This window comes from Dipodomys spectabilis, unplaced genomic scaffold, assembly GCF_019054845.1.
Source record: "Dipodomys spectabilis isolate Male_0828 unplaced genomic scaffold, ASM1905484v1 ptg000071l, whole genome shotgun sequence".
NCBI classification, from domain to species: domain Eukaryota; kingdom Metazoa; phylum Chordata; class Mammalia; order Rodentia; family Heteromyidae; genus Dipodomys; species Dipodomys spectabilis.
Genome location: NW_024870748.1, coordinates 497,498 through 521,822, shown reverse-complemented (window position 1 = coordinate 521,822; position 24,325 = coordinate 497,498).

Genomic DNA, 24,325 nt, shown 5'->3' with positions numbered 1-24,325 from the left:
CTTGTGCAGGGTGATAAATAAGGATCTAGCTTTAGTTTTACTACAGGTGTTTAACCAATTTTGGCAGCACAATTTACTGAAGAGGCTATCTTTCTTCCATTTTACTTTTTTAGCTCCCTTATCAAAGATTGGGGGGCTATAGGTCTGTGGTTCATTTCTGGGTCTTCATTTCTATTCCATTGCTCCTCAGATCTGCTCTTGTGCCAGTACCAAGCTGTTTTGATTACTATGGCTTTGTAGTAGAGTTTGAAATTTGGTATTGATATCCTCAAGCGCTGTTCTTTCTGCTAAGGATAGTTTTTTCTATTCGGGGTCTTTTATTGTTCCATATGAATTTTTGAGTTGTTTCTTCTATTTCCTTGAAGAATGAGGGTGGGATATTGATAGGTATTGCATTGAATTTTTAAATAGTCTTTGGCAGTATTGCCATTTTCACGATGTTAATCCTCCCAACCCAGGAGCAAGGGAGGTTTTTCCACTTCCTAAATTCTGCTTAAAGAGAAACTGAGTTTTAGAGATAAGCATTTAAATACTAGTCATTGCCTTGGAATGTGGCGACTAGAGTGGAGAAATGTTAAAGGAAAGGAATGCCAGCTGATTACAATAGAGATTACTTCTTTCAGTCACTTCTGAGAGAAAAAAGTTAAATTTATGTGTGTCGCTCCTGGAGCTTGAACTTATGGCCTTGATTCTGTCCCTGAACCTTATTTTTTTCTTAAAGCTGGCACTCTACAACTGGATTCACAGCTCCATTTCTGGCTTTTGAGTACTAATTGGAGATAAGCGTTCAAGGACTTTCCTGCTGGGGCTGGCTTCAAATCACAATGCTCAGATCTCAGCCTCCTGAGTAGCTAAGATTGTAGGCATGAGCCTCTGGTATCCAGCTTTGTTTTGTCTTTTAAATGTCCTCACTATTATCTTAACCAAGATTTCAGTGATAATAGACTGAGAATAGTTATGTACTTCTTTCCAAGAGTCATCAGTTAAAAGCTGCATCATAGGTGTTTAAATATCCAGCACAGTTGGCTTGTAATATGCATATAAAAATCATGACCCTCCCCCATTATGTATGAAGTCCTCACATGTAGTACTTCTAATTGCCAGTAAGGCAGAGAGTATGGTACTGTCCCAAGGATATGGGTGAAGCACCAGCAGCATCTGTGCAACAATTACCAACAATGACCTAATTGACATTTATAGAACATTGAGCTGAAAAATGATATCATACACATTATTTCCAAGAGTGCATGGAACATTTACCAAAGTAGACCATATGCTGGGCCATAAAGTAGGTCTCAATGAATTTTAAACATGGAAAATCATACTAAGTATGTTCACTGACCACAGGAAAGTTAAATTGGTTTTTCTTCATTTTATTTATGTATATAATTGTAAATTATATACATTTACTGTATATATACAATTACTGTATATATACAATTACTGTACAGATGGGTTACAGTTACATGAGTAAGGTAATGTTAAATTAGATTTTAAATAGGGAAATGACAGAACATACTGCTCTACTTTCAGGAAAATTTAAATGTCTAGTATGGTTGAAAACAACTCCTTGATATAGAAAAATGTTGATCACAATGCAGACCTTACCCAGACAAGACGAGTGAAAAGGCATGTTTTATACAAAAGGATTAATATATGTGAAGTTGTAGATATCAGATAAAACTTCTTGAAGGAAACATCTTAAAATGTCTCACAAAAGATTAAGATTTGGCTAAGCAGCCAGAAGGAAAAACAAAGGCATTGAAGGCAGAAAGAAAACTGTAAGTAAAAATAGAAATAAACAGAATATTGATTACAATGATTGAAATCAAAGCTGTTGTATAGCCAGGAAGAATTAACTTGAAGAAATAGGATGGAATAATAGGATGGAGTAGGTTTTCTCTATGATCCAATACAAAAGAGATACTTGTGTATATACTTACATCACATGCTTTTTTCCTAAGGGAGGCTTTCGTAGAATATTATTTAAACCTACGTTTACTCACAGAGATATTGAAAGCCATTGAGTAAATATATCCTTTTAATAGCACATGTAAAAATGATCCACCTTCTGTTCCAGGAAGGCTTTTTTCTGTTCAGTATATATTATAGCAGCAGGTTTCTATCAAGCCCAATATTATTCAATAACAGATTCTTACAGTAGACTAATCTAATTCAGTCCATCTATGGCCTTCCAGAAGACATTGGAATAGATCATTTTGTTAATTGAATATTCTGAACCTTTGTCATGCAATCCAGAGGGTTTAGCAACATTTACAAAACTTAAGCACAAGGCAAGTGCCAGGGGCTCACTCCTGTTATCCTAACTACACATGAGGCTGGGATCTGAGGATTGTGGTTCAAGGCCATCTAGGGAAGAAATGTCCATGAGACTCTTATTGTCAATTAATCACAAAAAGGCCAGAAGTGGAGCTGTGGCTAAAATTGGTAGAGTGCTAGACTTGAGCAAAAGGAGCTCAGTGATAGGACTCAGGTCTACAGTTCAAGATCCAAGTGGGGTAGGGGAAAGGGACAACAAAAATACTTAAGCCAACTCCATTCTCTTAATAAGAGAATTCAAAAACACATATTTCCATTGTTTTTTGCTTTTAAAGGTTTTTTTTTTTTTATCTTTAAGGTTTCAGCAGACCCTATGGGATCTTACAGGTATGGTTTCATGGTAATCTATAGAAACACTGATGCTGTCTAGATTATGTATTCAGAGGCATTAAAGATAGAATCATTCAGAAAAGAACTTCTTACAAAATGCCCATTTAAGTAAGTATGAGAAAAAGAGTGATAATGTATTCGGAAAACATTGCAGAATGTCTTGTCAACAATTATATAGCTTTAGAAAGAAAGTTTCCAGTTGTTGACAAGAAGGATTAGAATCCCTGAGGAAGATAGTGCTTGACCCTAAGTCAGACTGGATACTCTCTATAGTTCTATCTTTACTTAGCCCAATCGCTCACTGCTTTTCTAGCCTAGCACCTCATTCCAAGATGAGAATGCCACACCAATCCTGGATTCTTTTCCCTTAGGTTTCAGATTGAAAGAGCTCTAAAACCCAACGAAATGGAGGAATTGAGGTTGGACATTGGAATTGAGGTAAGAATTCAAAGGGACAAGAAGACCTTAAAATATATGCATGCGAGATGGCATACAGAATTTAAATAATGGAGACAAAATATAATTTAATTTCTAAAATGAAGGTCCCATGGGATTTGGAGAAAGAATGAACAGAAAATTTGTATACTCACAAATATGATTGTGCTTATGATTCTTAATAATAATAAAATTTTAATAAAATGATCCCCATTTTTAAAAATAAGAAGCTGATGTTCATTGAGAGTAAGTAAGCCAATTATAGTCACACAGGTAATGAGGTTTGAAACAGTATTACACTTAGATATAATTAAAATTGTGCTGTCTCTCCCACTTTCACATTCATCAAGGCAGTAAATTCAAGAGAGTAAAAAAAGGAAAATAACAGTAGCCAATAGTTGCATATTATGTGCCAGACAGTGAACTAATACATTCATGAACATGAATACACATATAAAATTCAAAATCACAATGGGGCTCAAGAGTTCTTTATTTAAATGGAACACATAAGTGGTGGTAGACCTTGATTTCACTTACAATTTTGTTCTCAACTCCAGAAAGAAAGTAGAGAACAAACTGAGAAGGATGCCAAGCCAGAGTTTACATAAGCAGAAGACTTATTAACTCTTGGAATAGCTTTTTTTTTCTTTTCATTTTACTTATTTTTCTTCTCTATACACTTCTATTCTAAATATTTTACTTCTGTTGGATCTAGCTGTTAAACTTATGTTACTAGTTTTATTATTCAGAATCAAATAGGTTCCTGTTGGTTGGGCTGGCCAAAAAAGTCATCACTGAAACTATTGAAACATTAGTTTTGTGCCAGTTTGATTTTTGTCTATTAGGGCAAATGTTTTTCCATGTGGAGGTTGGAGAATATTCACTATAGGTTTTTGGCTCAGTGCTGGATTAGACATAAATTTGAATGGAATCTTCCTTAACATACAGATGGAAAAATGATGGGTTAAACTCAAAGCCAAAAGATGGTGTGTATGTGTGTGTGTGTGTGTGTGTGTGTGTGTGTGTGTGTGTGCATGCATTAGACATTCTATTTCTTTCCAATCAAATAAGGACACATAATTCATCTATCCTTGAATATCATGACTCACTCTGGGCTATCTAACTCTTACCTCCTTCTCTCACTGATTTTGGTCATTTTTTTTTCCATTTCATGTCATTTTTGCCATTCAAATCAAAGCATTATAAGTCTAGATAAAGAATGTTGCTATCAGCAGGAGATAGCAATAATATCTTTTTCAAGTTGTTGTACAATGGAGTTGCCATTAACAACAGAATTTAGGAATACAATGTATCTTGAACAATGTAAACCCTTTCAACATTCTCACCCAAACCTCCTAGGAACTACAGTGGATTCTTGACTGCATTCTCCCACTCTTCTCCCTTTGTCTACCCCTCCCTCCTTTACCCATCTCACCCTTTTTGAGTGTCCACTTCCTAGCGTTTTATTTTGCTGAGCATTGGTTTTGCTTTTCTAAGGAATCGCACTATTTGAGATTTCCCTTGAATCTACCTTATTAATACACTTCTATACACTTGCATACCACCCAATGTATTTAATTATAAGTGTATAAGCTAAGTTTAGAAAACATGCATTATTTATCTCTCTGGGCCTGACTTACTTCACTTGACATAATTTTTCCAAGTCTTTACATTCCTTTATAAATGGTATCTTTTTATACTAGGGTCTTTCCAAGATTGCCATATATGCATCCTTTTGAGTTGCCATATATGAACTGCCTACTTACTCCACATGTTGTGGGGCACATGGGCAGCAAAGATTGCGCTGAGAGGAAGTTGAGTGGACAGAGCCCGAGTTGTTTGCATTAAAATCTGATTGGATAAAGCTTAGGCGCATGATAGGTTTACAGTGATTGGTTGATTCCTTTTCCTCCCCTTTTCTGCCACGTGGTTTTTTGCTTTAAAAGGTGCTTGCTGTGTGGTAATAAACGAGTTCTTGCTTGACTTGACTACCTGCTGTGTCTGATTGTCTCTGGGGCTAAGGGAGGCTGGGAAATGGGTGAGCAGCACACTTACCTTTCCTCGGACCCCATCCGTCTTTCACAGGGCAGACGAAAGACCAACAACATGTAAACCTGATCTGTGCAAATATATACAACTATAGAGTAAAATAAGGCACAGCCGATCATGATTCAGTTACAGTAGCCCAGACACCATATGTATCATAAATGCAATGTAGTACAACTTTTAAATCACAGTACTCCATTACTTGATTAATATTGTGGCTAGATTTTGTTTAAAAAAATCTTAAAGCCTTCAGTTTTTGCTCACTTGTTTCAAGTAATCCACACTTATATAATCTTTATTTTTGTCACCTGAAAATCAAAGACCAGATCAAGACTGAGCTTTTTATAAGCTCTAATAAGGCCTCTGTATTTTAGTCCTGCAGTAACTGACAAGAATTCTATACTCATGTCTCCATTAATGATTCATAGTATGCCTCATGGCCACTATGAAAAAAATGATTACACGACCACAATACCATCTCTGATGTTTTCCTGGAAATCCAGAGAAATATTGATGCAAGATAATCAATTTCCAGGTGAAATAGACAGGTGCCTGTTAAGGCACCAGAGTACTCATTTGCTCTGGGTAGCTTGATATTTTTATATCATTACCTTGATTTTTTCTGTTCTTGATTGGACATTGAGCTGCTGATTCTACTTCCTGGTCCATGTCATGATCATCACCTCTTTCAGAAATGAAGCCTGTATTACCCTTTTCTCTGGTAGTACATTTAAATTTCAGTTTTATTTCAGCTTTCTTCCTCTACTACCCACTTCATTCATGTATTACCTATCTGACATAGCCTCTGGACAACTTAGTCTTGCAAAGATGTAGATTCTTCTACTGATGTGTGGTGTACCCTTAAAAGGTAAGGAAGAATATCATAGTCAGATAAATCAGTGCTTCTCACACTTAAATACACATACATTTCCCTGGGGATATCTTTAACATACTGATTATCAGAATATTTTGGGATGGGAGCTGAAAAATCTATATTTGTTTTTCTTTTCTTATTTTGGGCATGACTGCAGTTTAGACTCATGGCCTTGGGTTTGCTAGGTAAGTTCTCTGTAACTTACACCATGCCTTCAGCCCTTTAACACTTAGCTAATTTTCAAGATAACATTGCACAATTTTTCTCAGGGCTTGTTTCATATCATGACACTCTTCACCATGCCACTTCTATACCTACGACGATAAGAGTGTGCTGCCACATCAGGTTTGTTCTTTGAGATATGGTCTGCCATTTTGCTTTAATCTTTCTATCTCCTCTTTTTAAGTAGGTGGGATTATAAGTGTGAGGCAATGCATCTGGTAAAAATCTGTACTTCCAACTTAACATTATTTCTAGGTAATGCTAATTATACAAGTGCACAGGAAAATTAACACCTAACACCAAAGTATATATGTTAAATGAGCCAGTAAAATGCTAATTCCAAGTAAAAGTACTCAGGGAAATATTTCTTATTCCTTAATTTGAGAAATTCTATGATATTTCTATACATATGTTCTAGTTTAAAACTCATGAGAAATTATTATTATAAGGCTATGATTAGCCTTATTTTAATGGTAAATGAGTAACACTATAGCTTATCAAGATCTCAAGGCTACAAATGTGTCTGACATAATATTCAGATTCTTAAGTATTGAATATTTATTTTTTAATAGGCAAAAGGGACCAGACTGTGGTAATACTCAGGAGGATCAGATCTGAGCATTGTGGTTTGAAGCTAGCCTGGAAAGGAAAGTCTGTGAGACTATCTCCAATTAACCACCAAAAATCCAGAAGCAGAGCTATGGCTCAAGTACCAGAGTGCTAGACTTAAGCACAAAAGCTCAGAGACAGTGCCCAGGCCTTGAGTTCAAGCCCCAGGACAGGCACAAAAAAAATAGACCAAAGGTAAAAATGTCTTTAAAGGTAAAACATGCAAACCATTCTTACCGAGGAAATACTCATATAATTGCTGTTTTGTGTTCTAAGGAGTTTACTGGGTCACCAAACCATTAAAAAATTGTTTGGGCAAGACACAGATAAGCAAATAAGCATTTGTCTCAGGTACTAACACTCTGTACTGCTGTATTTGGTAATGATGGCATTTTAGGTGCCAAATATTTATTGCTATATTGGATTGAGAGAGAGTCACAAGAAGCCAAATGAGGTTCAAATAATGTTTTATCTGTGATCAAATCAACACTGGAAAACTAGATTTGGATCTTAATCTGAAAATAATGTTTCTACTCTCTCACCAAATCTAACTCAAATGACTGACCTCTAATAAAAGGCTGGCATAATTTATTGTTTCAGATTCATGAATGAGAAAGCAAACAAAACAATTGTTGGACTGCCAAGACAGTATTCCTAGGCTGGATCGTCTTATACTGTATTGACTTCATATGAAGTCCAGTTTGTCTGAGCATAGGAGATCTAAGTGCAAAAAAAGGCAAAAAAGAAAAACAGAAGAAAGGAGAGGGAGAGATATCAAAGAAAGCTAAATATATTAAGATTTATATTAAGATATAAATATATATTATCTCTCTGGTAAAAAAAATGAAAAAACATATTCTTTGGGATGCAGTATGTAGGAATACAATACAAATAAACTATGTACTTTCTCTCCCAAATTCCTCTTCCTCTTTTTCTTGCCCAAGCAAAGAGAATAAAAGTCTCCATTATGAAAAGTCCTAGGTAGGAATCACAGAAAGATTAAAGCTGAAGACAGACTTTCTTGACATGGCAGTAAAGAAAGCTTTCACTTAGGCTGTAGTTAAATTTCCAGGACTTGAAATCTGGTTTTGATAACTACTCTGCAGTAGGAAGCAAGTAATTTCATCTCCTCATATGTCAAATTGCAGATGTACAAAATGATAAGAAAAGATTTGGGAAAGATAGAGAAAATAGCAGCATAGGATTTTGAATTACATTAATTCTCAGAAATAGAACAAGATGTCAAAATTAAAAATGTATGAGAAACACAACAAATGTAGGTGAAAGACAAACTCACAATTTCAGAATGCAAGCAGATGGGCAAGATGTACTGACACTTAAAGAACAGCATGATATCAAAAGTGTATAGAACAAAGCAGAAGAAAGCAACTGGGCATCTCATGGACTCGAGAATAGAAAAGGCTCTACTAGTAAGTGTTACCTGCAAACACAGCACACTACATTCAGAATATCAGCTATAACTGAATGGTAATAGGAGAAAAGGAGTAAATATGTGATGAATAACTGATTCAGTAAAAATAAACAATTAAACAAATACTGTAACTGGAATTGAATATGATTCATGAGTTATATTTGTATTTTATTTAATTATTGATCTAAATTGAGTCTAGGAGTACACCCAAGCATTCAAGCCAACTGTTCATTTGTTTTTTAAACAAAGTTGCTAAGAATATGCATTGAAGAATAGACAGCCTTAAATAAATGTCAAAGGGAAAGTTAGGTGTCCACATACAGAAGAATGAAACTACATTAAACCCCTATCTCTTATCAGTTACAAAATTCAGCTCAAATGCATTAAAGATAAATATAAGACCTGAGAACTATGAAAATAAATGTAGCAGAACAAGATTACACTAACAGCAACAATGCAGTAGGGTTCCCTTTTGGCCACATCTCCTCCAGCATCTGTTATTAGATTTCTTGATTTTAGCCATTTTAACTAGGATGAGGTGGAATCTCAATGTTGTCTTGATTTGCATTTCTTTTATGGCTAGAGAAGTTGAGCATTTCTTCATGGTCTGTTGGCCATTCTTATTTCCTCTTCAGGGAAGATTCTCTTTAAGTCTTCAGCCCACTTATTGATCAGGCAGCTGTCTCTTTGAGGATTTGTTGTTGAGGGATTTAATTTTTTGAGTTATACATATATTTTAGATATAAGACCTTGTTTGTTGTATGGCTAGTGAAGATCTTTTTCCCAATATGTGTGCTTTCTATTGATCTTGCTTGCTATGGAGGTTCCTCAAAAGACTCCACATAGAGCTCTTCTGTGACCCAACAATCCCACTTTTGGGCATTTACTCAAATGATCACAAACAAGGCTATACTAAAGCTATCAGCACAACTATGTTTATCAGAGCTAATATATGGAAACAACTCAGATGCCCCTCAGTAGATGAATAAATAAAAAAAAGTGATATATATATAGATATATGTATAGAGGTATACATATATATACACACACACACATACAATGGAATTCTGTGCCTCAATCAGGAAGCATGACACTGCCCCATTTGTTAGGAAATGGAAAGACTTGGAAAAAATAATATTAAGTGAAGTAAGCCAGGCCCAAAGAAACATAGGTCCCATGGTTTCCCTTATTTGCAAAACCCAGCATATGTCTACGACAAGCAGAAAAGCTCAAAAGCTATGTATATATGACCACATAAGACGATGCTAAGCAAAATGAACCCCAAGAGAGAGACACAAGTGGCTTTATTTTTCTTGCTGTTGTTTTTGTAATGTATTTATAATGTACCATGTGATTTTTTTTTTTTTTTTGTATCTTCTTCCCCCACGGTATAACCCCTGTTTTCACTGTATTTGATTCTGGTTCCCTGCATCTTGTATATACTATTTTCTAATTTGGGGAGGAGAAGGGGAATAACAAAATGCTGAAATAAGGATATATGTTGATACATTGTAACAATGAGATGTACAAGACACTATGTTGAAAACGAACTTTACAGCTTGGGTTTGGAGAAGGGAGGAGTTGGGGAGGTGGGAAGGGAAGCGATGTTAGGGGAAAAACAAAGGAGGGGGTAACAATGCTCGATAGGAAATGTACTCATTACCATGCTCATGTAACTGAAAACCCTCTGTACACTAATTTTACAATAAAAATATACAAAAAGAAAATAAATGTGGCAAACTTAAGTCAAATGCTAAGACATTAAAAGAAGCCAGGAAGTTTTAAGCAAGAATTCCTTGTTCACATTGCACAAGGTAAATCAATCTACAGAAAACCCAACTATCACATATCTTCCCTTATATGTCAAGCTAGCCACAAGTAGGTATATAATCATTTACCTGTACATATGCATACACACAGATCTATACATACCTGTGTCTCTATATATGTATGAACATATATACATAAATATAGACATATATATATTTCACAACCATATGAATAAGGTACTACTTCTTTTGCTGAGAGATTTACCTACATTTTGCACAAATACATACACATATATACATACATATACACACATACATATATGTGTATGTGTGTATTTGTGTGTGTGAAGGAAAAGCAAAGATGGAAAGTAATTTCAAAATATATTGCAATTATGTATGGAGATGGCATAGGAATATCAATGAAAGCTATTGATCAAGAACAGGTTAGGGTGGGAAAAGAGCAATAGACAGAAAAAAGTCTGATTAGGATATAACAAATGCACATATAAAATGCCATGATGGAATCCATTCATACAGTTAATACACACAAAAAATAAATGAGAAGAAAATTTGAACAGCTCAGTGTGGGGTTGTAAGCAAGACAGGGGAAGGCTAATGAAGAGCATGAATGTTCAAAGTATTTTACTTGCATATAGGAAAATAGAGGGGAAAGAGAGAGTGATAGAAGGAATGAGTTTGGTCTGGATACATTATATATATGTATGGAAACATCACAATGAAACTATTTATTGAGAAGTGATGTGCCCTAATAAAAATTCCTCAAAATAAAAACTAAAGGTTTACAAGGGAATTATATGTGAGTAAAAACAAAAATAAGTTGTATAAAATGAATAAAATATAAATAAACAAGTCATCTCATAAAACCAAGGTAAAAATTATTTTACAAAGAGATAACTTAGTTTTTTATTTATTGAACAAAAAATATACAAGGAAATCTGTGGCTTGACCTAGCCTCAGTACATGAAAACTTGCCTGATAATAACTGCTATTATGTTATACTTATCTTCAGTGTACTTTCATAATTGTTGTGAAGTAAAGCATTTAGATAAATTACTCCACAAAAAGTTAAGTTTCTATAATAATAATGTTAATTCAAGTTTGAGGTTGTAAGAAGTGAGGGATAGGTATAGCTCAATGATAGAGCTCATTACTTCCTAGCTGTTATGAGGCCTGAAATTGATCATTAGCACTTTAAAAAAGTTAAGATAAAACATATGGCATGTTTCAATATCTATTATTACTATGGCACAATTTATTACTCATCCTAAAACCAATATTCAAATCTATACTGTCAATTTCTGTCATGGGGCCAGAACTCTGGGCCTGGGGGCTGTCCCTCAGCTCTTCAGCTCAAGGCTAGCACTCTACCACTTGAGCCATAGCGCCACTTCTGGCTTTTCTTTCTTTTTGCTTATGTGGTGCTGAGGAATCGAACCCAGGGCCTCATGCATGCAAGGCTAGAGCTCTACCACTGAGCCACCTTCCCAGCCCCTATACTGTCAATTTCAATACCTCATTATTTTAACAATCATAAGGGTTAAAGTATTTCTTTTTTGCCTGAGAGACTTAACCTAAGGTTTGCACAAACATATAAGTGTCAAAGGATCTATTCTTCAATAATAATGATGTTTGAAAATTCGTACTGCTTTACTAATGAGACAGTTGATTTTAGACAAAGTACAGGCTATGTAAAGTTTTTTATTTAATTTTATTGTTAAGTTGATATACAGAGGGGTTACAGTTACATAATAAGGTAGTGAGTACATTTCTTGTCATACATTGTTACCCTCTCCCTTGTTTTTCTCCCACTTTACCTCCCTTCCAGTGCTCCCTCCCAAGTTGTAAAGTTCATTTCCAACATGTTGTCTTGTGAGGATCGCTATCCTTTGTCTTACCATTTTGTTGTTCTCCTTCTCTTCCCTAATTCAGATAAATGTATATACAATACACAAAGCTATGTAAATTTTGTGTGTAAGAAATAAGTTGTGGGAGAGACATGTATATATTATTAGCTAGAACTCTCAATTAAGATACTTGCATGGGGGCCAGAGGAAGATGGCAGGGGAGAAGCTGGAGGATAAACAAGCTCTCTCATAGAAGTTTTAGTGTTCCAGTGAACAGTCCTAGGCTAGAGAATCACACCAAGTATGCCATCACAGTAAAGAGAGTTTGGCCAGAGAGAGAAAATCCAGGCAGCATGGTCAAGGAGACAGATCTGAGCAATGACTGGTAGTCGCAGCTGCGGCAGCAGCAGTGGTAGTGGTGACAGCTGCTACAGCCACCATATCAACAGAAAGAGTCTGGGACAAAGGCACCAGACATGGTGTATGAGTGGATTCTACTCACCACCAGCAAGAACTGATAAGGAGCAGAAATACTCATCCTGCTGATTGCAGACTAGGAACGGCCCAGAAACCAAGAGTCTGGCATGAGTAGAACCCTGACATCCTCACTCCTTCTCACGGAGTAGTGCTGAGAAGGAAGCCCCTCCCCCACCATTGGAGAAGATCTCCATCTTTGATACTAACAAAGGCCTGGCTGAGCAGCTAGCTCCAACTCAGGCCTTGGAAGAAAACAACAGGAGCCATTCAGCAGGTCACAGGAACCTGACCTGACCTGCCAGGCTCAGCTCCACCCAGGGGAAAGTCACCACGCCCAGACAGGGAAAGCTCCGCCCCCAGAGGAGTGACTTTCCTCACTGGGTAAACATATCCAGAAGCTGCCCCTCCCTATAGCAGCCTAGACAATCAATTGAAACTCAGTAAACATAAGCCCTGAAAATGGCTCCAGGATGGGCTCTGTGAGTGTCTCAGGAGTGAGCCCCTTGGGGAAAATCTACTGATTACTGATAGGCCTCAACCTTACCAGAACCTAGCCTCATCACAGCATCTCCAAGCTAGAGGAAACTGCCATCTCCCTCTTTTGTGATACTCAAAGCAGATCTCCCTTCCACTGAATTCAGGATCACAAAGTTCTGAGTACGGCAGAGCATTTTTCTGCCTGCTCAAACAAACTGACTTAAGAAACCAATCAAGCCACAGGAAAGCCAAACACCACAAGCAGACCAGAGAGTCCACCAAGAGACTGGTTACAGACACGGGGGAGATACAAGATCTTCCCCCCTCCCAAAAAAATCAAAGAAATCATTTTTTTACCCATTTATTTTTAATTTAAAAACTGTATTTTATTTTTTTCTTTCATAATTTTTATTATAGGTGTGGATGTGACTGTGTTTTTTAAAATCTCTTTTCAAATTTTGGACCTTTTATTTTCTTTTTTCTTTTTTGCATGACTTAATTGTTGTTCTACTCATCCCCAGATATATACCCGTCATCAAGTATTAGACTTTATCCCTCATTGTGTACATATTTAACCCAGAAATTTACTACTCAATTCACAACCTCTTAGGCTTAACTTCTTTTATAGTAGTATTATTTATTTATACCCATATAATTTTCAAGTAACTAATTTTAAGAATATTTATTTTTTAGTTTTTTATGTCTCCTTTCTATCCCTCCCCTCCTCTCATCCTATCCTTTTCTTCTCTCAATATCATTTCTTTAAATTTACATAATTTTAAGTGTTTCACTTTTTAAATTTAAATTTTTGTTTTTCCATATTTCTTTTTTTTTTTTTAAAAAAAATCTCTCTCCTATCATTCTGTCCAATCCATTACCCTCCCTAAGATTAGGACTTGGTTAAATTCACTCTCCTTTTATCTCTCCACGTCCCTCTAATCCTATTTTTCTCCTTAAACCTATTAATTTCTGGTTTGCCAAATTCTTCTTTGCTGTTCTTAGCCCATTAATCCATATTTGTTTGATGTTGAATAGATTGTATCTGTTGAACTAGATTGTATCTGCAGCCATTTTGACTGTGCAACTACAGGACTTTGGTTGATACTTGCCTTAAAATAGTGCTCTAGCACAAAATTGTTGTTACTTTCATAAGAAATGGGCAGAACAAGGCGGAGAAAAACAAGAAAACAGGCAAGTCCTGGTTTCTCAACTCCTACTCATAACTTCTACCTCTAGATGCTCCTCTAGAACAGCAATTAAGTCACCCAAAAAAGAAAGAAAGAAAAAAATGAAAAGAATAATTCAAAAAAGACCAAAAAGTCAAAAGAGATAAAAAAGCAGACACACATATACAACTAAAATAAAAATTATGAGAGGAAAAGAAAGATAAACAAAAAACAATTTTAAAAAATTAAAAATTAAAAAAAAGGTTCAAAAAAGAGTTCTTTGATTTTTTTGGGGGGGTGAGAGGGGAATGGGAAGAGCCTGTTTCTTCCCTATGTCCATAAGTTGATGGTCAAGGAAATTTATTTAACAGGATCCTAGTAGAGAAATTCCCAAACATGCAAAAATATAGGCTTATACAGATACAAGAAGATTTTAGAACCTTAAATAGACCAGACCAGAGCAGAATATCCCATCATCACATTATAATTCACACAGGATCAATTCACACCAAGGAAAGAATCCTTAAATCTGTGAAGGAGAAAAGATCAATCTCCTATAAAGGGAAACCAATTAGAATCACCTCAGATTTCTCAACAGAGACAATTAAAGCAAGAGCCTGGAATGATGTATGCCATGCCCTAAAAACAAATAACTATCAACCAAGAATACTGTACCCTGCTAAACACTTCTTCATAACTGAAGGCCAAATAAAAACCTTCCATAGCAAAGAAAAATTGAAACAATACATCTCCACCAAACCAGCCCTACAAAAGATACTTAAAGATGTCCTAGAAATAGAAAACCAACAAGACCAAATAAAGGCCAAGAAACTGCACCCAAACTGAGAATCCAAGAACCATAGGAAGAACCCAGTTGCCACAGCCCCCAAGAACATGGAAAGCATGGCAGGAACTACCAAACACGACTTAGTCTGAACTATCAATATTAATGGACTTAACTCTCCAATGAAGCGACATAAAACGTCTACTTGGATTAAAAAGCAAGATCCTTCTATCTGCTGCCTTTAGGAGTCACACCTTACCCATAAAAACAAACACATTTTGAAAGGAAAAGGCTTGAATAAAATCTACCAAGCAAATGGCCCCCATAAAAAGGCAGGAGTTGCAATCTTAATATCAGATAAGTAAAACTTCAAATTAAAATTAGTGAGGAGAGATAAAGAATGTCGCTACATACTAATTAAGGGATCTCTCCTTCAGGAGGATATTACAATTCAAAATATCTATTCGCTAAACAACGGAGCACCCAAATTTATCCAAGAAACACTATTTTCCCTCAAATCTCACATAGATCCAAAGACATTAATTGTTGGGGACTTTAACACACCACTATCCCCACTAGATAGATCAACTCAGCAAAAACTCAACAGAGAAACCGCAGATTTAAACAACTACATACATCAACTAGATTTAACAGATATCTACAGAGTATTTCATCAAGTAACATCAGAATACACATTTTTCTCAGCAGCATACAGAATTTTTTTCCAGAATAGACCACATTATAGGTCACAAAGCAATTTTGTCCAAATTCAGAAGCATTGAAGTTATACCTTGCATTCTCTCAGACCACAAGGGAATAAAATTAGAACTCAACATCAAAAGCCATCAAAGAAAATCCTGTAACATATGGATGCTGAACAACACACTGTTGAATCATCAGTGGGTCATGGAAGAGGTTAGAAACAAAATTCAAATGTTCATTATATTCAACAAAAAATGAACACGTAAATTACCAGCTCCTCTGGGACACGCAAGTCAGTACTCAGAGGCAAGCTTATAGCTCTGAGTTCCTACATCAACAAATTGGAGAGATCTGAAAAAAAATTTAATGAGGCATCTGCATCTCCTTGAAAATGAGAAGAAAGATAAACCCCAATCCAGTGGATGGAAAGAAATAATTAAAATTAAATCAGAATTAAACGAATTACAATCCAAAAACACCATAGAAAGAATCAACAAAACAAAGTTTGTTCTTCAAACAAATTAACAATATTGATAGACCCTTAGCAAATCTTATCAGAAAAAGAAGAGTATATACCCAAATATACAAAGTCAGAGATGAGAATAGAAACATCACCACAGAAACAACCAAGATTCAGAACATTATAAGGGCATACTTCTTAAACCTTTGTGCTAATAAGTTGGAGAATCTAGAAGAAAGGGATGATTTCCTAGCAAATATCGACATCCTAAACTAAACCAAGATGAGTTAAATCAACTTAAGAGGCCCATATCAAGCATCGAAATAGAAACAGCAATAAGAAACCTCCCATCTAAGAAAAGCCCAGGAATGGGTAGATTTATAGCAGAATTATTTAAAGCAGCATTCAAACCAATACTCTTCAATGAAATTGAAAGAGAAAGTTCATTACTGAACTCTTTCTATGAAGCCATCAGAACCTTTATCTGAAAACCACACAGGGACTCATAAAAGAAAGAGAATTATAGACCCATTTCTTTGATGGACATCGATGCAAAATTTCTCAACAAAATTTTGCCCAATTGACTTCAACAATTCATCCAAAAACTCACTCACCACATTCAAACAGGATTCACTTCAGGGATGCAGAACTGGTTCAATATACGCAAACAATTAAAATAATTCCTCACATCAAAAAGAGCAAGGATGTCCACATGGTTATTTCACTAGATGCAGAAAAAGTTGACAAGATCCAACACCCCTTTATGATGAAGGCTCTGAAAAAAAAATGGAATCTATGAAACATTCCTCAATACACTAAAGGCTGTATATGACAAACCTACAGCCGGCATTATACTTAATAGCGAAAAACTAAAGCCGCTTCCTCTAAACTCAGGAACGAGACAAGGATGCCCACTCTCTGCACTTCTCATCAAAGAAACGACTGCCCAATAAATAAGTGGGCTAAAGACTTACAGAGAAACTTCTCTGAAGAGGAAATAAGAATGGCCAATAGACACTTGAAGAAATGCTCAACCTCTCTATCCATAAAAGAAATGCAAATTAGAACATTGAGATTTCACCTCACCCCAGTTAGAATGGCTATAATCAAGAACTCTAATAACAACAGATGCTGGAGGGGATGTGGACAGAAGGGAACCGTATTGCATTGTTGGTGGGAGTGTAAACTTGTTCAACCACTTTGGAAAGCAGTGTGGAGGTTCCTCAAAAGACTCCACATAGAGCTCTCCTATGATCCAGCAATCCCACTTTGGGGCATTTACCCAAATGATCACAAATAAGACTATAATAAAGCTACCAGTACACTTATGTTTATTGCAGCATTATTTACCATAGCTAAGATAGGGAACCAACCCAGATGCCCCTCAGCAGATGAATGGATCAAGAAAACGTGATATATATATATATATATCTCATATATTCTTGATCCATATATATATATATATATGTCATATATTCTTGATCCATATATATATATATAATATATGAATTCTATGCCTCCGTTGGAAGTGGCAATACTTGGAGAAAATTATGTTAAGTGAAGTAAGCCAGACGCAAAGAAACATAGGCCCCATGGTTTCTCTTATTTGCAGTAACTAGTGTATGTCTGAGACAAGCAGAAAAGCTCAGATAAGATGATGTTTAGCGAAATGAACCCCACCATAGGGACACAAGCGTATTTTTTTATTTCTTGTCATTGTTTCTAATATATTTGTAAAGTACCATGTGATTTTTTTGTTGCTTTGGATGTCCCTCTCCCACGGTATAACCCCTGTTTTCACTGTATTTGATGTTGGTATAATTTGGGGAGGGGAAGGGAAAAAACAAATTGTTCAAATAGCGGTACAGTTTGACCCATTGCAACAATGAGATGTAGAAGACAGTATGATGAAAAACGAAATTTACAATTTAGGCTGGGTGGGGGGAGTGGGAGTGCAGTTGAGGAGGTGAGAGGGAAGGGATGGCAGGGGAAAAACAAAGAAGGAGGCAACAATGCTTGATAAGAAATGTACTCATTACATTGCTCATGTAACTGTAACACCTCTGTAGAGTATTTTCACAGTAAAAAACTTATTTTTAACAAATAACCAACATAAAAATTTTCCAATGGGGAAAAAAAGATACTTGCATGAGCAAGTTACTTTTTTCTCTTTTGTGTTTTGTAAAATAGAAAATATTCTCTATCCTATAGGGATATTGTAACGATAAAAGTGTTCATCTTTGCAAGTGCTGGCATATTCATCAACATCTGCTTTCTTATATAATGACTGACCCAAGAAATACCACTATTAATTCTTCTGGTAGAAATTTCACAAACCTTCTGCTGCTAGAACTTCAGAAAGACAAAGACTGACACATATTATTTCTTTGGTGAACAAATATTCAAATTGCCTCAAATCCTTCCCATCCCTGCCTGGACTCCTTAGTTACGTGTGTTGCTTGGTAATATATGGCATTTCTTTCCACTTAACCACAGGAGTCCTGTCATGTGCAAAGTAGTTCCTCCTAGATTCAACACAGTACTTAATTTCAATAATATGAACTTGGGAGAGCACACTGAGACTGTGTGACTATTCCCTTAAGTGCCCCTGGCTTCTTGCAATATGCCTTCTCATAAGTTGGCCTGCTTTCTACACTTTCTTTGTACGCTTTCTCAGGTGAAATATGTAGTGTTGTCAGAATAAATAATTGTGGCCAAATTGGTGGTTTATATTTTCCCACCCCAAATATTTAGAGAATAAAGAGTATGAGGACATTATCCTTTACTGACAAATTTAGTTATGTTTATATATTTTCAAGAATGATTCCCAAATAAATTGAGTTTCACAGTTATAGATTGGGAAGTTATGTGGCCTTTCTGCTTGGAAAAAATTAAGGGTATTGGCTAAGAGTAAATTTTCAAGTTCTGCCACCAATGTAGTGTTGCATAGATACATGCTACATGGGGTAATATTGCAGGGGTTCAGAATGTGACTTTGAAATTAGGCCAAAGTAACAAGGTGCATAGGAAGTAGACATCAATTAAATGAAGTATCTGATCAAGTCTTTTCCATGGCCAGCTATGTACTCTTTTTTTTTTTTTGTCGGTCGTGGAGCTTGAACTCTGGGCCTGAGTGCTGTCCCTCAGCTCTTCAGCTCAAGGCAAGCGCTCTACCACTTGAGCTACAGCACCACTTCCGGTTTTCTGGTGGTTTATTGGAGATAGGAGTCTCACGGTCTCTCCTGCCCGGGCTGGCTTTGAACCGCGATCCTCAGATCTCAGCCTCCTGAGTAGCTAGGATTACAGGCGTGAGCCACCAGCGCCCGGCCAACTATGTACTCTTGAACAGTTTACTTTCAATTCTCATTATGAAGCAGCCACACAGACATGTATTTAACATTGTGCTGTGCATTATTCCAGGTATTTAAGTGATAAAGATAAATGAGACATGGTTATTCCCTTCTCCTTATTGCACAGTAAAGAATGAAAGTTTTTGAGGTACATGATCTCCAAGGTCCTATACAATCCAAAAGAAATCTTTGTTTTAATCAGGTCTGATATTTTGAGAATTTTAATGATATGTTATATATACTGTCCAAGTACTTTGAGGTTGCTTTGTTTTAATCAGGTCTCATATTTTATTTTAATGAGATGTTAAATATACTGACTGAATATTTTGAGGTTGCCACAGTTTGGACTGGTGTTCTCAATATTCTGTCAAATCTGAAAGGTCATGGAAAAGGTAGATAATTATCCTTTCTTTAAACAATGATCAATATTCTACAATGTTTCCAATGAGACATACTGTAAACAGGTAGTCTCCATTCCAAATTTTAAAATGCTGTATCTATGGTAAAATAGACATTGTAGGAAGACTCAGGGCATTCTTAAAATATATGATATTTTACTACTAGGAACAATTTCTTGAAGTTACAGTTGGGAATGTACAAGATAGAATAATAGACTGAACTGTTGTGAAATGTTTGTTAATTGAAGTTCCTCAATATGTGAAATATGTATTAAACATATATGTAGGAAGTTTTCCATATACTCTGGACCTTGAGATGAGAAAAAAGGACAGTAATTGTTACTAAGGGATGAAATGAAACAAGTTTTGAGATTATATGGAAATCATACTACTTATAAAAGGCAAGTCAAGACATAAGGTTGGCTACTGGACAGGTTTATTTTCTCCTAACTTTATTGAGTTGGTTAGAAGTCATGCTGTAGCTCAAGTGGTACACCACTACTTGTGCGCACAAAGAGGCTCAGGGACAGCACTCAGGACCTGAGTTCAAGCCCCACTACTGACAAAAGGAAACATTGAGTAGGCTCGTTTCCCAGGGAAGACCCGATTCCACCCTAAACATCCCAACAGATTACATTAATTTAAATAAAGTATAATGATAAGGGGGATAAAAGTGATGTTTGTTCATGTCTTAAATGGACAATCCTAACAGTAGTGGCTATCATACTGATATGCAATAAGCTCTATATTTTTGGCATATAAAAAATAAGAAAAATTAGCTGAAATTTATTTTACACTAGTATCTTCATAGTTTTCTCCTTATAAATGCTTTAAATGTATTAATCACATATATTTCTATATGTCTATATGCATCTTACAATATTGTTGAATTGATGAGAATTGGGATACAAATGGATGGGGCCTGTGCCTGTATGGGTGGGAGAGTTTGTGCTCTTGGTCTCAGAGTAAGTCATCTCATGCTTGGACATGAATTAATATTAAATTCCATGGTTATGTTCAATTTTCCTCTTACTGACATATCTAGATACCAGTTATTGCACCACCTTTCCTAAGAACCTTTCCAGTACTACTCATATCATTTTGGGTAACACTAAATATTTGCTATAAAAGAGATTACATCTACTATTATTTGTTTTCTTGATAAAAGCCATTCTAACTGGGGTTAAGTGGAATATCAATGTGATTTTGATTTGCATTACTTTTATGGCAAGAGATGTTGAACATTTCTTCATGTGTCTATTGGCTATTCTTATTTTCTCTTCAGAGAAGTCTCTTTTCAATTCATCTTTAGTGATTGTTTCTTTGAGGATTTTTTAATTTGGGGGGTTAATTTTTTGAGCTCTATGTATATTTTTGATATAAGGCCCTTGTCTGTTGTATACTGGTAAAGAACTTCTCCTAATCTGTGGGCTTTCTATTGAGCTAGCTACATCCTTTGCCATGCAGAAGCTCAACAGTTCAATGCAATATTATTTATCCAACCTTTCTTTGATTTGTTGTGTTTCTGGATCTATATTAGGAAGTTTCAACCTTTGCCAAGGAGCCCTAATACATCCCCCATCTCTTCCTGTAATATTTTTAGGGTATCTGCTCTTACCTAGAGTTATTTTATACATTTGGAGTTGATACTGGCACAAGGTGATATATAAGGATTTCAATTCAGTTTTCTATATGTGTATAGTAGATACTGGTGGGGATGTGGGCAAAAGGGAACACTACTACACTGTTGGTAGGAATGTAAACTGGTTCAACCACCCTGGAAAGCAGTATGGAAGCTACTCAAAAGATTAAACATAGAACTCCCCTATGATCTAGCGATCCCACTCCTGGGCATTTAGCCAAACGATCACAAACAAGGCCATACTAAAGCTACCAGCATAACTATGTTTATCGCAGCATTATTTACCATAGCTAAGATAAAAAACCAACCCAGATGCCTCTAAGTAGATGAATGGATTAAGAAAATGTGGTATATACACTCTATTCACAAGGAAATGGAAGAACTTGTAAAAAAAAAATCACTTTAAGTGAAGTAAGCCAGACCCAAAGAAACATAAGCTCCATGGGTTCCCTCATTTGTCATAATTAGTGTATGTCTAGGATAGTCCTAGCAGATGGAAACAATAGGTTTTTTTTTGTGGTTGATGTTGTTTTAACGTACCCTATTACGTTCTTTCTTTTTTTCCCTTTGGTTTATCCCGTTAGTCACCGTTTTTTGTGGTCCTCATAAGACACTATGTTGGAAGTTAACTTTACAACTTGGTGGGGAAGCCGGGGGGACGGGTAGTGGGACAAAAATGAGTGAGGGGTTAACAACATTTGACAAGAAAAGTACTCATTACAAAACTTATGTAACTGTAACCACTCTGTATGTCACCTTTATAAAAAAATATAATTAAATTAAAAAATATGTTTAAAAAGTGATTGCATGCCCTCTTTCATATGCATAATTTTTTTAAAAAAATTCCTGAAATTTGAGGAATTTCTTTTTGATGTTTTCACTATCACAGATTCCTGAAGATGCCATTTTCTAATGTTCTAGGCTATCACACAGTAAATGGGGATATTTGTTTTTCTTTTTGATCAGTGTTACTTCTTTTGTTCTTTTATAAATTTTATTTATGTACATGGGTACATTTCTTTTTGGACAGTGTCATCTGTTCCTTCATTTTCTCCCAGTATTTTTTCCCTCACAACTCCCTTCCCCAACAAGTTGTATAGTTCATTTCCAACATAGTGTCTAGTGAGTACCACTGCTAAATTCAGTCACTCTTTGTCCCACCATTTCTGTGCTTCCCCTTCCCCTCTTCAAAAAGAATAAACTTACATAAATGACAATTCCACATTTTGCCTCTACTCGGCTTCTCCATGAGACTTAAAGTTGCTTTCTCTGTTTATCAGGATGTTAAATTTGATCAAGAGCTCTTCTGTAAAAACACATAATAATCCTACTATCTTGGTATTTATTCATAACAGTGAAATCTTGGGTCAAATTGAAAATCAAGGCATCAATCATAATATAATTGTGTTAGCTTCATTTCCTTTCCTTATCATAACTGTACTGAGATAACATACCCAATGAATTGTTCCAGATTCCTTCAGAATTTGAAACCCTTTAAATATGATCTAAAATCTCTTTTCAGCTATTATTGAATCATTAAAGATTAGGTTTCTTTTCCAAAATAATATAGCTACATTGTAAGTTAGGGCATAATATTAATGTATTTTTGTTTATTAATGTATGAGGAATGCTTTCAAGATAGTTAAGCCAATTTGAAACTTTGACAATGTAGCAGAGTATAAAAATAACCCTCAAAAATCAATGGCTTTGCCGGGCTCTGGTGGCTCACACCTTTAATCCTAGCTACTCAGGAGGCTGAGATATGAGGATTGTGGTTCAAAACAACCCCGGGCAGGAAATTCCGTGAAACCAGAAAACTGGAAGTGGTGCTGTAGCTCAAGTGGTAGAGTGCTAGCCTTGAGCTGAAGAGCTGAGGGACAGAGCCCAAGCCCACAGTTCAAGACCCATGACTGACACACATGCAAAAAAAAATTTATCTGTGGCTTTTCTATATGCCAATAACTAGAAGAGCATGGCTGAAATCAGCAAAGCAACTCCTTTTGTAATAGCTCCACAAAAAATAAAATACCTAGGAGTTAACTAAAGAGGTGAAGGACCTCTATGATGAAACTTAAAAAACCTGAAAAAGGAAATTAAAGCAGATCTAAGGAAGTGGATAAACCTCCTACGCTCCTGGATTGGAGAATTAACATCATGAAAATGGTAACACTGCCAAAGGCTATCTACAAATTCAATGCAATACCTATCAATATCTCAACCTAATTCTTAGATGAAATAGAAGAAGCAATCCAAAAATTCATATGAAACAATAAAAGACCCTGAATAGCAAAAACAATCGTTAGCAGAAAGAACAGCACGGGAGGAATATCAACTCCAAATTTCAAACTCAACTACAAAGCCATAGTAAACAAAACAGGTTGGTACTGGCACAAGAACAGACCTGAGGACCAAAGAAATAGGAATGAAGACCCAGAAATGAACCCACAGACCTATAGCCACCTAATCTTTGACAAGGGAGATAAATAGAACAGAAGAAAGACAGCATTTGCAGTAAATTGTGCTGGCAAAATTGGTTAAACACCTGTAGCAAACTAAAGCTAGATCCGTGTATATCACCCTCCACCAGAACCAACTCCAAATGGATCAAAGACCGTGAAATAAAAGCAGGCACCCTGAAAATATTACAGGAAGGAATAGGAGAAACTTTAGGGCTCCTTGGCACAGGCAGAAATTTTCTTAATAGAGACCCAGAAACACAACAAATCAAAGAAAGGTTGGACAAGTGGAATTGCATGAAACTGCAGAGTTTCCGCATGGCAAGAGACATAGCTAGTGAGATCAACAGAAAGCCCATGGACTGGGAGAAAATCTTCACTAGCTGTATAACCGACAAGGGCCTCATATCTAAAATATATTTAGAACTCAAAAAACTAAATCCCCCAACAACAAATCCTCAAAGAAACAACTGCCCAATAAATAAGTGGGC